The 17,723-nt window shown below is 35.7% G+C and overlaps 1 long non-coding RNA gene across 1 annotated transcript in view; it reads right to left on the bottom strand.

Moving 5' to 3' along the window:
• Positions 1-1,881: 1,881 nt before the first annotated feature.
• The window catches only part of LOC149135140 (uncharacterized), a 54,947-nt gene continuing 39,105 nt past the window's right edge, over positions 1,882-17,723 (bottom strand). The window contains exon 2 of the long non-coding RNA XR_016242278.1: positions 1,882-2,125. This is a non-coding gene — a long non-coding RNA (uncharacterized LOC149135140). The remainder of the gene's footprint in view (positions 2,126-17,723) is intronic.

Raw genomic sequence — 17,723 nt, forward strand, 5'->3', positions numbered from 1 at the left:
ATGGGATAATTCTTGAGGAGGGATGCGGAACTCACTAGTCGATAAATTTGTGGATGCTTTTTCTTATGTGATTTTGATGTTGCATGGTCAAAATACGCATGAGTTATATTAGCATTTTCAGATTTATTTTTGTACGTCATGCTGATGAGTGGAAAAGAATTTTATATTCTTAATCACGAAACGTCGTACGTGATTAACTAAAGGCAAGTTTGTTTTTATTTTCTCTTCTGTTTTTGTTCTATGTGTGCCGTAAATATTGCCATCCGTTAGAGAAAAAATTGTAGTTAGAATTAGTAGTTCTTTGACTGCTATTTCTAAATTTTCAGTATGTTGGTGAAGCAACTCATGCTGATCCCTATATATTTATAATTATATATATATATATATATATATATATATATATATATATATATATATATATATATATACTACATATGTGGAAAATCGTCGTGTTTGCTTGTGGCATTGTTAGCTAACTACTCCTACATCGTTTTATTGATTTTGATGAAACTTGACACGTGAATAGAACTCATGTCTGAAAACCTTGTGACATACTTAGATTGTTGAAAAAGATCGATAATACGACCCCTGAAGGGACCTTTTATATCTACCTCATATAACTGATTTTTTTTAAACACCCAAGGGAAATAACCAATATCATATGTACAACATTTTCTTTCAAACACTCAAGGGAAATAACCCATTTCATTGTTCAGGTTCGATTACTTTGAGTATTGATTTTTTGTGTCCTATTTCTAATTGTTGCAGGCAATATCACTTTTATCCTTTGTTTGACATGTGAGTGGAACTCATGTCTGGAAACCTTGTGACATAGATTGTTGAAAAATATCGATAATAGGGCCCTTCCAATGGTTCCTTATATCTACTATATATTACTAATATTCTATTTAAACAACCCAAGGGAAAAAACCCATACCACCTGCAGATTTTAGCGAAGCGATCAATATTTGATTCTCATGATCAGCCAACCTAATTCTGCATTCCACTACTCCCAGTTTTGAATTTTTTTTTCCACAATGTATTTGTAGTGGCTTCATGCAGGTATAGTGTCAATTCGATCCTTCATTGCCAAATTTCACTTAACACTTCCACAACGCTTTTCTCAGGGTAAAACAATAGTTTTTCTGTGAATGACAGCAGTTATACATTTCCCAGATGCCTTCGCTAAGCAGAATAATGTCTTTGCCTCTCGCCCTCCGACAAACTCTCTCACTAAGCACCAACAATCTTTCTCGCAAACCTCCGAAAACCTCTCTCGCTAACCTCCAACAATCTCTCCCTACTCCAGCTGACAGTTTTTTTGTACTTTTCTGTGATGGAAAATGCACCTTTTGTGGCAGTTATAACGAAATTGCTTTCTTATATCAAAGTAATAAGGTGCTTCAATAGAATATCTTTACCCCCGGGAATTACGGGGTACACCAGCTAGTCCGTATATATATATATATATATATATATATATATAGGGAGATGCACTTGCATAGCAAGTGACCTGATCTGAGATCGTGTGCTGGAACGAAAACAATTGCAGCGTGGAAGGTGTTTATAAGCCATTTAAAATAACACACAAAATCCGTTAGATTCACTTCAACATTTAAATTTAATTTGTCAAAATATTTTCGTCGCTTTGAGACTGCGACCTGTTCACTGACAAAATGAGATGCAGCACAGAATTTTGTCAGTGAACAGGTCGCGGTCTCAAAGCGACGAAAATATTTTGACAAATTAAATTTAAATGTTGAAGTGAATCTAACGGATTTTGTGTGTTATTTTAAATGGCTTATAAACACCTTCCACGCTGAAATTATATATATATATATATATATATATAATAATATATAAATATATGCATATGTCCATACATATATATATATACCTACATCTATATGTATACATACATGCATATATGGGTACAGGACATCACAAAAAAATGTTAAACACAATGAGAAACAAAAACAGAAAACGAATTTTTTTTTGAACAACGAAAAAAACAGAGACGAGACATGCAACATAAAGAATATTTCCCTTCATCAGTAGTCTCTGTTCCATCTACTCCGCATTTTGAAGGCAAGGACAATATGCGACTTCGTTGGAAAAGTCCTTCCTGCAAAGCAAATTAAATAAAATTTGGATTTTTTTGTGGAGGGTGAAAGTGTTAACAAGAACAGGACAGTGAGACAGTAACAACAATAAAAAAATTATTATTTTTTGAATGCTAGTAGACGTGAATGAGAGAAGAGACAAGAGACAGAAAAATCACGTCTTCTCTATAAGAAGCCAGCAGATAGAAAGAAAGAATCCTTTTCGTCACGTGTCAGCGACGAGAGGGTCAAGGAGGAAGAGTGAGAGAGAGAGAGAGAGAGGGAATGGTGAAAGGGAGAAGAATAGAGAAAGGGTGGGAGAGAAAAACAGAAAGGAAGAAGAAGAGAGGGAGAGAGATAGACGGAAGTAATAGTAATAGTAGTAGTAGTAGTAGTAGAGTGCGCAAAGATAAAACTTACTTTGAGAAAGATGCGTGGCGTTTGATCATATAATAATATACAAATATATGCATATATCCATACATATATGTACATACCTACATCTATATGTATAGATACACGCATATATGGGTACAGGACATCACAAAAAAACGTTAGACACAATGAGAAACGAAAACAGAAAATGAACATTTTTTTGAACAACGAAAATAGCAGAGAGACGAGACATGCAACATAAAGAATATTTATGAAGGGAAATATTCTTTATGTTGCAAGTCTCGTCTGTCTGTTTTTTCGTTGTTCAAAAAAAAGTTTGTTTTCTGTTTCCATTTCTCATTGTGAGAATTTATATTATTATATGATCGAACGCCATGCATCTTTCTCCAAGTAAGTTTTATCTATCTATCTATCTATCTATCTATATATATATATATATATATATATATATATATATATATATATATATATATATATATATATATATATAAAATATATAGTTTTAGGGAAAATAACCAATTTTCAAGAACTCATCGATGAAAATCCACTATCACATATAGAAAAATTAATAATTAAAAGCACAATAAATGAGTATAATATAAAGTAAAGTAAATATCATAAGATAAATATAATAAAAAGATTACACGTGTTTCATAACCAATTTTCAAATAGAAAAGAAATTTAAATCGATTAAAATCAATTGAAATTATCGAAAATAAGTTCTATTCAAAAATATAGCTACTCGTCAGATCGTAAGTAGAACAATAATTAGATATATATCAACCAACAATAAGTACCAAATGAATTAATATGAAATACTTATTATATAAAGACAGAAAAATTATTTAAAAAATATCATAATATCAAAATAATAACCATTCAATAATCATCCCTTCATCCATTATAATAACATGTATATTATATACAAAAAACATCTTACATAAATTATCATTGTTTTAAATTATCATTGTTTTAAATACAAGTTGAACGAAGTTTAAGTTTAAAATAATAATGAAGATAAAATTAGTACATATTTAACCGGTGTAATAGTTAAAGCTATACTATTTAAAACTAAAGACGTTTATTTAATTATAATTAAAGATCAATTGAATAATAGAAAAATACAAGATTATTTATTTCTACAAACGTAATAATAAAAAATATGAATGAAAAAATTATGAATGGAAAAATTATGAATGAAAAAATTAGGAAAGAAAAAATTATTAAGAATAAAAGGTTAAACTTTATATATATATACAAAGTTTTGATTTAAAAAAAAAAACTTTAACGATATTATAAACTATAAAGATTACTTATCCAAATTTTTCCGTAATTCAAATTTGGATAAGTACTGTTTTCACTTTGCTAAAGATTTTCTACTATTTGTTAATAATATGTATTCTTGTTTTTATACTATTCATTTGGTTCTTTATAGATTATTTTAAATAGATAACTTATTTAACACTAAATTATTTAGAAGTTATAGTTTCATTTCAACATAATATTAGAACTTCGATTTGAATAGTGTTGATATATTTTCGATTATTTTTTATTAATATTATTTGATTAATTATTAATCTTTATAGTTTATAATATCGTTAAAGTTTTTTTTTTTAAATCAAAACTTTGTATATATATATAAAGTTTAACCTTTTATTCTTAATAATTTTTTCTTTCCTAATTTTTTCATTCATAATTTTTCCATTCATAATTTTTTCATTCATATTTTTTATTATTACGTTTGTAGAAATAAATAATCTTGTATTTTTCTATTATTCAATTGATCTTTAATTATAATTAAATAAACGTCTTTAGTTTTAAATAGTATAGCTTTAACTATTACACCGGTTAAATATTTCATTATTATTTTAAACTTAAACTTCGTTCAACTTGTATTTAAAACAATGATAATTTAAAACAATGATAATTTATGTAAGATGTTTTTTGTATATAATATACATGTTATTATAATGGATGAAGGGATGATTATTGAATGGTTATTATTTTGATATTATGATATTTTTTAAATAATTTTTCTGTCTTTATATAATAAGTATTTCATATTAATTCATTTGGTACTTATTGTTGGTTGATATATATCTAATTATTGTTCTACTTACGATCTGACGAGTAGCTATATTTTTGAATAGAACTTATTTTCGATAATTTCAATTGATTTTAATCGATTTAAATTTCTTTTCTATTTGAAAATTGGTTATGAAACACGTGTAATCTTTTTATTATATTTATCTTATGATATTTACTTTACTTTATATTATACTCATTTATTGTGCTTTTAATTATTAATTTTTCTATATGTGATAGTGGATTTTCATCGATGAGTTCTTGAAAATTGGTTATTTTCCCTAAAACTATATATTTTATATATACTTTATCTATAAGGCTCAATTTAATTTTAATTTTTTATAAATTGATTTTAATTGAGTTTTTTACCTGTAATTTTGGATTTTGTCCCTAATATTATTATATATATATATATATATATATATATATATATATATATATATATATATATATATGAATATACGAATATATATATATGTATATAGGAAGTAGAATAACAAACGAGGGCCGGAAATGAAGGATCCCATCATGAATCGTTGCATTCTCGTCCTCTATACACACTCTTTCAACACTGCAACTGTAAGGAGAAAACATCCCTCACAGTCTTTCGAGAGTCCGGTGGGTGGCACAATCTTTATTATAGATCCAGCTGATAGCTGTACTCTACCTAAGTGTGACAACACGTGTTCAATGTAAATTATCAAGCCTGAAAGCTCCCGATAGTGTACAAAAGCATGCTGGACAGTTTGATCGTCCAGCCCACATCTTGGACATGTCGTTGGCACTGCCATTCCATGCCTTGATAATTTATTGCGAACAGGTAAAGCATTCCTGTAGCACTGCCAGGTCAGGGATTTTTGGTAATTATCCAAATACCCCAGCTTGAAAGTCTTTTGGAACAGGTCGGTAAGTTGGTTCTCATCAAACCCCAGAGCCCCTCCTAAGACGTCGTCAATTTTAGCCTCTACCCGCTCTCTATACAATACCGAGGTGGTATTCCCACTGCTGGCCTTGCCTGACTTGTGGATCAGCACGAGTGCCTGTCAACACTCCTTTTGCCATTCTGTCAGATTCCATCTTTTAATAAAACCAGGTTTAAACCTCTCTAAGGTTTAAGGCGGAAAGAATTCCTCTGCCAGATAATTCCACACCTTATCACCTTCCAGGTAGCGCCAGAGATGTCTCAGTCTCAACGCATGTCTGCGTATCATACGCTAGGGCATCCCTAATCCAGAGTGCCTTACAAGTGGCTTTCCACCCTTCCACAATAAGCGGAAGAGGAGGTGCTCCAACTTGTTTAGCCACGAGTCAGGGCAAGGGACAATGATTAGGCGGTAGGTAATTACAGATGTGACAAACACCTGTACCACTTTTGCCGTTCCTTTTAGGGATAGAGTCCGTCTGGACCAAGTCCGAACTAGAGCTTCCACCCTGTTTGCCACCCCACTCCAATTCTTCTCCATTTGGGAGTCCGGTCCAAACCAAACTCCAAGCAACTTAACAGGACCATCTGTCCAGTGACCCACGAAACTGGACACTACCGGCTTGCTCCTCCAGGTGCTGAGGCGCAAGCCGATGGACTTGTCCTTGTTAACTTTTGCTCCTGCCACAGCGTCATATCCTTTGATAGCCACTTCTACACAAGGTAGCTGAGCCTCATTGGACATGAAAATGGTGACGTCATCTGCATAAGCAGAGACCGACTTACTGCATCTGATTTCATTCGGGGTGCATCCCAAATTCTCCAAATTCCTCAGTAATGGCTCAAGAGCCAAAACGTACAGAAGCAGGGACAGGGGACACTCTTGACGAACTGAGCTCTAGATCAAAACAGCTCCGCCAGGTAGCCATTTATCTGAACGGTGGGTTGGATGCTGCTATACATTGTGGAGATCCACCTACAGAAGTCGGGGCCAGTCCAGCCGCTTCAAGAACCACTGCCAAGTACAGGTGGTCTACTCTATCAAACGCTTTACTTTGGTCTAAATGGACCAGTGCCCCACCTTTGCCAGTTAACTTACCAACACTGTCTGTTGTTGTTGGCACTCCAACGCTTACGACGTCGAGGGTTCCAGTTGATCCAATCAACGGAACAGCCTGCTCATGAAATTAACGTGCAAGTGGCTGAGCACTCCACAGACACGTGTACCCTTAACGTAGTTCTCGGGGATATTCCGCGTGACACAGTGTGACAAGGCACAACAGAAACAGGAAGAAAGAGTGAGAAAAAATTGTGGTGGAAGAGTACAGCAGGGTTCGCCACCATCCCCTGCTAGAGCCACGTGGAGCTATAGGTGTTTTCGCTCAATAAACACTCACAACGCCCGGTCTGGGAATCGAAACCGCGATCCTATGACCACGAGTCCGCTGCCCTAACCACTGGGCCATTGCGCCTCCACTAAACAACCCTGTCTAAGGTGTAGTGTATAAGGTGAAGATTGTCCTGGATCGAACTGCCCGGAATGGCGCATGCCTGCACCTTCCCTACATTGCATCATTTGTTTCTTTCTTTTCTCTCTCTGCTTTTCCTTCTGCCGTATTGTCTGGTTTCTGTAGCTTCTCTGTACTCTCGCTTGTTCTCCTCTCTGCTTTCTTTTCAGGCTTTTGGGGAGGGGCCTCATTCCCCTTTTACTTTTCCATACAGTTGGAGTGGACGTGGCCCTTCTTTCCACACTTGAAGCATCGGGGCTTACATCCCTCCACAGCTACTCTTATCGTTAGCCCCTCCCCTACAAATACCCTATCTAGCAAATTCTCCACGGTTTTGTTTGAGGACTGTAGGACCATTTCTAATGTTTGGCTTTTCCAGTTGACTGCCTTCTTTTTCATTTGTAAAATTGTTACCGCTTCTTTGACGTCGTAAATAATGGCTGCCACCACCCACATTACATTGTAGCCTGCCAGAATTTCATCGATTACGACCTTCACTGTTCTGCCAACTACCCAAGTACGTGGGTAGCAGAATTATTTCATCATTCTTGAGGGTCCTTGTTGAGACCTCCTTCGCTACGTTAACAGTTTTGAACTGTGCTTCAACAGTAGCACATCTTGTTTCACAGCTAACGTAGCATATTAAATTCCATATTGGTGCCAAGCACCTCTCTATTATTTCGTTTTTAGCGTCTTTAATTTTCTTTTCCTTTATGTTGTATATTTTGTACACTTCAGTACGTGCATTTATCATCACCTGTAGTGTTTCGGAGTGCAGCAACAGTCTTGTATTGCCGTCACTTTTTTTTTTAACTAAATTGTGAAACTTGAACAACTGTTCCATTTTAATTTCCAGCTCTATGAAGTTGCCACTCACTGCCTCTGAAAAACTTTGTTTTTCCTTCTCTTTTTCTGACTCCTTTAGATTTGAATTTCCTTTTCCCATCTTGGGAAAGTTTTTTATGGATTCAATGTTGAATTCCATTATAACTTTTTCAAAACTAAGCTAAAATGACAAAATTACAGATAATACACAACCCGTCAACGGGTAAAAAATAATATTTCGTAAAATATTTTACACAGTTCCACAGTATAATTTTCTGCCCCGTAGGGTGAAAATTAATGTCCTACAACGGATAACAGTTCAAATTCATGTAAAACACAAATCAACAAAATAATATCAAACAGGTAACAAGCCAAAGGTGACCTCAGGGTAGTAGGAATTTCAAAAAAACGATGCAAAAATAAATTGAGTGGCGATGGGAATTGATTCTCAAAGCAAATGTATTTTTACTTTTTCCAGTTACGAACAGTCGCTGATCTCCAAAAAGTGGAAACAAGCAATACTAAATCTCTGAGCGAGGTATAAACAGTAGCTGCATGACATGGTGAAGTATAATTGCCACCTAAATGTGGCTAACCTTGAAGGGTTGATGCTACTGGTAGGGCACAGACAGTGTGTCAATAGCCAGCTGGAGGGGCTATTGTAGCCCCAGTCTTCCTGGGGCTACAAGCTACAGTAGCATCAATCCTTAAGGCTTATATAATCATCAAAATTTTAAAGTTTCATCCCAAATCACTGTAACATTTATCTATTTGTTTTGTCTTGTTTGTCCCTTCTGTGTCAGATATTATTATCTTAATAAAGAAATACATTGCCAACCGGTGGCTGTCACATACTAATGACGGGTCAATACCCAGAAACTCAGGTCCGTGTGTATTACGTCAGGCTGGAGATGGGAACGATGATTTCTCTTTGAAAATACTGATAGGGTACAGATAGTGTGTCAATAGCCAGCTGGAGGAGATGCCTTCCTGGTGCTACAAGCTACAGTAGCATCAACCCTTAAGAGTTAGCCACATTTAGGTGGCAAATATACTTCATATATATATATATATATATATATATATATATATATATATATATATATATATATATATATATATATATATATACATATATATATATTTACACATATATATATATTTACACACATATATATATTTACACATATATATATATATATATATTTATACATATATATATACTTATACATATATATATATATATTTATATATATGTGTATATATATTTATATATATTTAAATATATATATATATATATTTGTTCTGAGCCGCCTAGACTATTGCTCTCAGTTATGGTCACCACACAGTGTCAAGCGGACAGCAGAACTCGAGGCAATTCAGCGTCACTATGCAAAAAAGATCGCCACAGTCCAACAGATGAACTACAGAGAGTGGCTGAAGGCACTAGGTCTCTACTCCCTGGAGCGCAGGCGGGAGAGATATGTAATAATATACATATGGAAAATACTGGAAGGACTGGTGCCAAACTTTGGCATCAAGTACTACAAGAATGCCCACACAGGTCGCCACTGCATGGTACCAAAGGTACCATCCACTGCATCTCACATAAGAACGAGGTACTGCAATAGCCAAAACTTTTGAGAGACCTGCAAGACATGGATATAGAGGTCTTCAAGACAAAACTCAACGCTTTCCTCTCCATGATACCAGACGAACCAATGGCTCGAAATGAGACACAGTTTAGGGCAGCGATGTCAAATTCTCTTCTACACCAGATGTGCCATCAAAACTCTTGATTGGACTACATCAGGTGGAGGAGAAAAGCCATGCAAGGAACATGAAGAGAGCACAGCATAAAGACGGAAAGTCACGGTGGTGCTCCAGCATGACCACAGCCACTTGGCTGAAACCCATAAATAAATAGATAAATAAATAAATAGATAAATAAATATATATATATATATATATATATATATATATATATATATATATATATATATATATATATATATATATATAAGAAAGAAAAAAAATGTAAAAGTCACAGAAAGTTTGTATAATAAAGTTTATGGTGATATTAGGATCATTACATCATTACAAATTAAATACGTACCAGTTTCACGATCAAACAATTGCCAACTTATATAGAAAACTTTTTTGCTGTCAATTTTTGAAAAAAGTGAACAGAGATGAAGCAATATGTCAAGGGGAGCAACTCTTATTTTTCATGAAGCTCTTCAGTGTTTTTGGCAAGCATACAGTTACAGGAGTCATTTCATTTTATATACAGTTAATTATATTACTGTACTAGGTTTTTAAGATTAATCAGTAATGTGTGAATGAGTGTATATGCATGTATTTTATGCTCTAACATCTCATTTTCTCTCTTGTAAAATATATATGTATGTATATATATATATATATATATATATACACACACACACATATAAATATGAACAGTAATTCATACCTAAAAATTGTGGTTAGCATACATATATAACTTTTTTGTACATGTTGAAATTTCATAATTGAATAAAATAAATCAATCAGTCCAATAGAAAATGAATGACAAAGCAATTGTTAAGATATGAATACTTTCTTCATAAGAGTCATGTCGGACCTCTCGTGACTCAGGTTTGAATATGAATGGGTGTCCAGGAGTCAAGTAATTAAGTGACAATTAGTAATACAATTTAAATGAATTGGTGTTAAGTTCAGGTTTGTATTTTTGGATGAAATATGTCTCTTTATTGAGTCCGGCTTGTGTAGAAGTCCAGTCAGCAAATTTATATACAGGGAAAATAGTGAATTTAGGTTGTATTTGTTTCGTATGTACGTCGACATGTTCACTGAGATAAATTTGGTGGTATTATGGTGAGGCTATCTGTTGACGATACACTGTACAATGTTTACAGATAGAATTCCCCGTGCTACCAATATAGTCTTTCTAGCAGCTTGAGCATCTGATTACATAGATCACATTTTTGGATGCACAAGTGAAATTTGATTTAATTATAAAGTGTTGCCCTTGTTTAAAATAGTATTCTGACCCTTCCAAAAGGCTGAGGTATGTACCACAGTTGGGGCGATTACATTTTTTTTACTTTGGGGCTTGTTGTGGAGGGGAATAATTTTGCATTAGTTAGCAGTTTCTTTAATGACTTAAGTTGTTTGTTGCTTTTGACAATTTTAATGTCATGTAAGATTCTTTTTAGTTTTGGGTCCTTGTGTAGTATTGGTAGGTTTTGTATGATTGTGCTGAATGCCTCTTTGTTTCTGGTGTTGTGTGTGTAAATGTAGGGTAGTGTTTTAAGGAGATGTTTGTTAATGTCTTTCGTTTTTCTTAATGTCTTGGTGTTGATAGATTTGGCACATTTTATTCCTTCATTAATGAGTTGGATTGGGTAGTGTCTATCCAAGAGGACATTTTTCAGTTCTTGTAGTCTTAAATCTCTAGTTTTTTTCTCTGAGACAATAGTGCAGATTTTTCAGGTAAAGTTGAAGGGGATGTTTGTTTTTGTGTGTCTAGGATGGCAAGAGCTAAAGAGAAGGTATTGTTTTGCATCTGTTGTTTCATAAAATATGTATTCCAATTTTGCTGTTTGTTTTTTTAATTAAAATGTCTATGAATGGAAGTGCCTCCTGATTGTATTCCATAGTGAATTGAATGCTTGTGTGGCTGCTGTTCAGAAGTGTTTTAAATTCTAGGAGTTTGTTTAAGTTGTTATTCAAGAGTATGAAACAGTCATCCAGGTATCTCTTCCAATTCTCTTTAATGTATTGGGCGAGAGGGTCTCCATATTTTCGCAGTGAATTCTGATATATTTTTTTCTCTAAGAATCCCATTGTGAGGTTGGCAATGGTAGGTGCTGCTCTCGTGCCCATCACAATTCTCGATATTTGGCGGTAGCAGTTGGTGTCAAAAATGAAATGATTATTCTGCAGAATGAATTTAATTGATTCAGTGATGAAGGTTTTGTTTATTCATTCTGGTATTTCCTCTGGATGTAGTTCTAGCTAGAATCAAATCGCTTCCATTCCATAATCATATGGAATGTTGGAGTATAGGTTTATAACATCGAAGGAGACCATGAAGGATTCTTCCCCGACCTGTTCTGGGAGATGGCTCAGCATGTCTAAATCATCTCTGATGTAGCTTCTAATATGTTTTAGATGTGGCTTCAGGAGAATGTCCATGAAGTAACTTAATCTGTGTGTCTCACAGGATAGGCCAGCTATGATGGGTCATAATTTTAGGTCTCCTGGTGTTGGTGTGTGTATGTATGTATGTGGTGAGTTGTTGATGGCTTCATTATGGTTGGGCTTTTGTGGAGGCTATAGAAAAGGCTGGGTTTGTATTTGAAATTTGTTAAGAAATCTACTTCCTTTTTTGTGAGGCCTTTCCCGTGGGTATGTATTAGCGAGGAGAGGTTTTTCATTATTGGGGGGGGGGGTTGATTTCTTCATAATAATCATTGTTGTTTAGTAAGGACATGACTAGATTTCTGTAGTAGGATGTGTCCATAATTACCACTGCGCTGCCTTTGTCTGCTTCTTTGATTGTAATTTCTTTATTGTTTTGTAGTTCATTAATTTTTTTCCATTGGATTTTTTGTTTGTGCAGGGTGTGATAGGGAAAGTTTTCGATGTATTTGCAAAATTCATCAAGGCTTTTGTTTCTTTCTTTGTGGGAGGTGTATTCGCTTTTGTTCTTGACCAGTGATTCATCCTGATCATCCAAGTCGGTCAGTGCCTCTGCAAGTCTTAATTTCCTGCAGAACCCTGAGACACTGTCTTTAATTGGCTCTGCAGGGTGTCAGTGTGAATTTGAATCCTTTGGAGAGGATGTCCATCTTAATGTCAGATAAGGATAAGTGGGAGAGGTTGATTAACTTTGGCTTCTCCTGTGTCTCAGGTTTCACCTTGTTATCTGTTTCCTCTGGCGTATGATTAAAAAATATTGGTTGTTTGGGTATGGGTTGCTTGTAGGGGGGTTTAGTGTGTGGTAACATTGTTGTTTTGGAGTGTTTCGTGTGTGTGGGTGTCTGGTGTTAGATGCGGTTCAAAATAGATCCTCCTTTCTCTGGTTAGTGGTTGTGGGATGTTGGTTGTTTTGTGTGTATTTAGGTTGTTCATGTAAAAATGAGGGTTTCTGTTGTGTGGGTGGTGAAGTTGAGGGATTAGGTTGTTATGATTGTATGGGTGTTTGCAGAGTCTATGTTCATAATTTTGTGTAGTACCTGGTGGATGTTACTGAATGTGGTGTAGTCCTGTTCATTATTGTGTGTAGTGCCTGGTGTTTTCAACAGTCCCTGAGGGGCAGGGTGAATATTGTGAAAGTGGGTGCCAACTAGGTCTTTAGACCATGGAAAGTTCCTGCTCCTAGAGGTTTTTGTGTTTTGTGGGGACCAATATTTCTGGGTAATCTGGGGGCTATACCTGGTATTTAGGTATGGTTGAGGGTATCTTGTCATGGTGTTTGTATGGAAGGGGTGTTTCAGGGGTTGTTTCCCATCGTGTTTTCATGGGGGGGGGGGAGTAGATTTGTTTGTTGTCAGGTTTCTTTTTATTGTGTCCTGTTTTATTCTTCAGGTATGGGCTGTCTGCAGTGGTATTTTCTTTAGAATTGGATTCGTACCTGTGAAAAGAATTGTTATTCTTCTCCTAGCGTAGGAGGGAGGTTATTTCCTCTTTTTCACAAGTTTCATTCCAGAGTTTAACAATGTTTTCAGTTGAGTGTTCGTCTGTGTATTTGTTTATTTCTTGGAGCATTTTTTCTTTGATGTTTCTGTATTTTTCTTCATTGTTTTAGGATCTTAGTTTTAATAGCTCAATTTCTGAAGTAAAATGGAAGAGTGCATGTTTTTCCCTAATTTTTGTTTGTTTGGCAGGTTCATTTGGAATTGTTTTACTTTTGAATTTCTGTGGAAATATTGTAGGGGTTGAATTTTTCCAACAGTCATAGATTTCTGCTTTGTTTTGATTTTTAATCGTGTTCCAGAATGGAAGCTTTTGTTTAAGCAGGTTTGTGTTCCAGATGCTTTCCACCTCCTATGGAGAACATACACACTAAACTATTACATCAACAAGAACAGATGTTCAAAGATCTAAACAACCTTTGCACCACACTCAAATCGATTTTCGTCAACAAACCGAACAACAATGATGAACCCACGAAAAATGAAAACCATCCCAACATCACATCTCCACCTTTCTACCCAACTATATTTATGTGTGTGTGTATATATATAATATACTAGCAGTATAGCCCGGTGCTGCTCGGGATTAAGCTAGGATTATTAAGTGATCAAGTGCTTTATTTGAAACCAAAATAAGTAACATGGACATCAGATTTGAGTGAAATCTGTTAAAATTGGTTTGGCTGAAAATGGTTTGCTGGCAATTTGATTGGGAAATCCCATAAGGAATCAGTTTATTGGTTATTTCCACTCATTGACTGTTTTTTTTTAAAGTTGCATTAGAGATTTGCATAGGAAAAGGTTGATCTGAAGGTTTGCACTGAGGATGTGGATTGGAGTAACTTAGGAAAACTTACCAACAGCCTTAACCAAAAAATAAGGGGCCTGTCCCTTCTAGGTTAACTCTAACCCTAAACTCTAACTCTAATCCTGACCCTAAAACCGTAACCCTAACACCAACATTAATCGTAATCCTAACACTAACCTTAACTGTAACCCTAATCCTAACCGTAAAACTCTAACCCTAACCCTAAAACCCTAACCGTAACACCCTAGTGGAAATTGTGCGCTTGTTAATCTGAAAAATTACGAAACCCTTTTTGTGGTCCGAAAAACAGGTTGGGTGGGGGGGCGGTGACTGACAAATTGTTACATACATTTTTGTTTCATAGTTATGAAATATAAACAAAACTCTTTCGCTCCCAAAGTAGTATATGTGCATGTGTGTGAGAGTGAGAGGGGGGAGAAAGATGAACGATTTAAAACAAATAAATGATTTAAAATAAATATATTTGAATTGTTGTGTGAGAAAGTATATATAATCTCATTATAGAATATAGTGTCTTTCAAAAATATCGTATATTTTAAACTATATCTCATATTTAAGAAAAAAAGAATGCCTTTTACATTTTACACTTACTCTGTCTTCCTTACTTACATTTTCATTCCTAATACGCTTTCTGCCTCCCTCTACCACTTTTCGTTCTTTTGTTTTTTATTTGTTTTGTTACATGCTAGCAAAGTAAACTCTGTCTTGCTTAGAAACATTTGCTTTGATTTCTGTCTGCCTTACCCACTTTTTTCATTTTTTTTTTGGACCCTAGCAAACACTGTATCCCCCCCCCCTGTCACAAACACACTATTTCTTTCTTTCTTTCTCTCTCTCTCTGTCTGTCTGTCTCGCTCTCTCTCCTTCACGCGCTTACGCACAGATTTGACTTCGCCATGTCAACAAACTTCAAAATTGGTAAAAGTTTATCGATTTTTACAGCTATACGCAGGTGCCTCTGTGAGAAAAACTTGGCAAAAATGCAGATAAGGTCATGACACATCTCCTAAAATTGGAGCGACATGCGTGCTAATTTGTGGACGTGCATAAACTACATTCACGTACACACACACACACGCATCCTCTCTTTTATATATATACAGATATACAGATATATATATATATATATATATATATATATATATATATATATATATATATAAATATACGTCGTACATATATATATATTTTACAAGAGAATAAATGAGATATTAGGGCATAAAATACATGCATATACACTCATTCACACATTACTGATTAATCTTTAAAACCTAGTACGGTAATATAATTAACTGTATATAAAATGAAATGACTCCTGTAACTGTATGCTTGCCAAAAACACTGAAGAGCTTCATGAAATATAAGAGTTGCTCCCCTTGACATATTGCTTCATCTCTCTTCACTTTTTTTCAAAGATAGCATCCTATTGACAGCAAAGAAGTTTCCTATATAAGTTGACAATCGTTTGATCGTGAAACCGGTACTTATTCAATTTGTAATGATGTAATGATGTAATATGATCCTAATATCACCATAAACTTTATTCTACAAACTTTCTGTGATTTTACATCTCTTTTCTTTCTTATATACCTATCCCACGTGCATACAGAACTGACCATTCTTCACCTCATATATATATATATATATATATATATATATATATATATATATATATATATATATATATACAAATAATTACCGAGGCATCAATACAAATAATTACAGAGGCATCAATACAAAATTACAGAGGCATCAAGCTGTTAGATCAGGTTATGAAAGTTACGGAGAGGGTCGTAGCCCAACTAATTAGGGAGCGAATCAATTTAGATGAGATGCAGTTTGGGTTCGTGCCAGGTAAAAGCACCACTGATGCCATATTTCTAGTAAGACAGCTGCAGGAGAAATACCTAGCCAAGGAAAAACCTCTGTACCTGGCTTTCGTTGGCATGGAGAAAGCCTTTCACAGGGTCCTCCGATCCCTTATCTGGTGGTCAATGAAGAAACTTGGGATAGAAGAATGGTTAGTGAGAGCTGTGTGAGCCATGTACAGAGATGCTGTCAGTAAGGTCAGGGTTGGAAATGAGTACAGTAATGAATTCTGGGTAGAGGTAGGGGTCCACCAAGGTTCTGTCCTCAGCCCCCTCCTAATTATGATAGTCTTCCAGGTGATCATAGAGGAATTCAAGACAGGTTGCCCCTGGGAGCTCCTCTATGCTGATGACCTTGCACTAATTGCGGAGACACTATCAGAACTAGAGGAGAAATTTCAGGTGTGGAAGCAGGGACTAGAATCGAAGGGCCTTAGAGTCAACCTAGCTAAAACCAAAATCCTAATAAGCAGGAAGGTAGCTAAAGCACAAACCCCTTCAGGTAGATGGCCCTGCACAGTATGTAGAAAAGGAGTAGGTAGTAACTCTATAAGATGTACCCAGTGTAAGCTATAGACACATAAGAGGTGCAGCAATATCAAAGGCAGGTTAACTAGGAAGTTAGTTTTTGTATGTGGCAGATGTTCAGGTGCAATAAACACTGTAAACAAACAGGAAACAACTTCTGTCTAATTCCAGGGACAAAAACTAGAGGTAGTTGATAGCTTCCGCTATCCGGGTGACCAAGTTAGTAGCGGGGGTGGGTGCGCTGAAAGTGTAGCTGCTAGAATAAGAATAGCCTGGGCAAAGTTTAGAGAGCTCTTACCTCTGCTGGCGACAAAGGGACTCTCACTCAGAGTAAAAGGCAGACTGTATGACGCAATTGTACGAACAGCCATGCTACATGGCAGTGAAACATGGGCTGTGACTGCTGAGGACATGTGTAAGCTCGCAAGGAATGAAGCCAGTATGTTCCGCTGGATGTGTAATGTCAGTGTGCATACCCGACAGAGTGTAAGTATCTTGAGAGAAAAGTTGAACATAAGAAGCATCAGTTGTGGTGTGCAAGAGAGGCGATTGCGCTTGTATGGACATGTGGTAAGAATGGATGTGGATAGCTGCGTGAAAAAGTGCCAAACCCTAACAGTTGAGGGAACCCGTGGAAGAGGTAGGCCCAGGAAGACCTGGGCTGAGATGGTGAGGCAAGACCTTTGAACATTGGGCCTCACCAAGGCGATGACTTCTGACCAAGACCTTTGGAAATGTGCTGTGCGTGAGAAGACCCGGCAAGCCAAGTGAGACCTAAATCCAAGGCCTCTGCCAGGGGTGTAGCCAGCCCACTTATGCGTACCTTTCCTACATTGGACACTAAACTCTGCTTGCGAAGACTTGTTGAGGCAAATGAAATCGAACTAAATTCGACGACTGGCACCCGTGCCAATGTCGTCTCCTTCATTGGATACAAAAGTCAGCTTGCGAAGACTTA

This window comes from Octopus bimaculoides, chromosome 6 (assembly GCF_046866305.1).
Source record: "Octopus bimaculoides isolate indiv1 chromosome 6, ASM4686630v1, whole genome shotgun sequence".
NCBI lineage: Eukaryota > Metazoa > Mollusca > Cephalopoda > Octopoda > Octopodidae > Octopus > Octopus bimaculoides.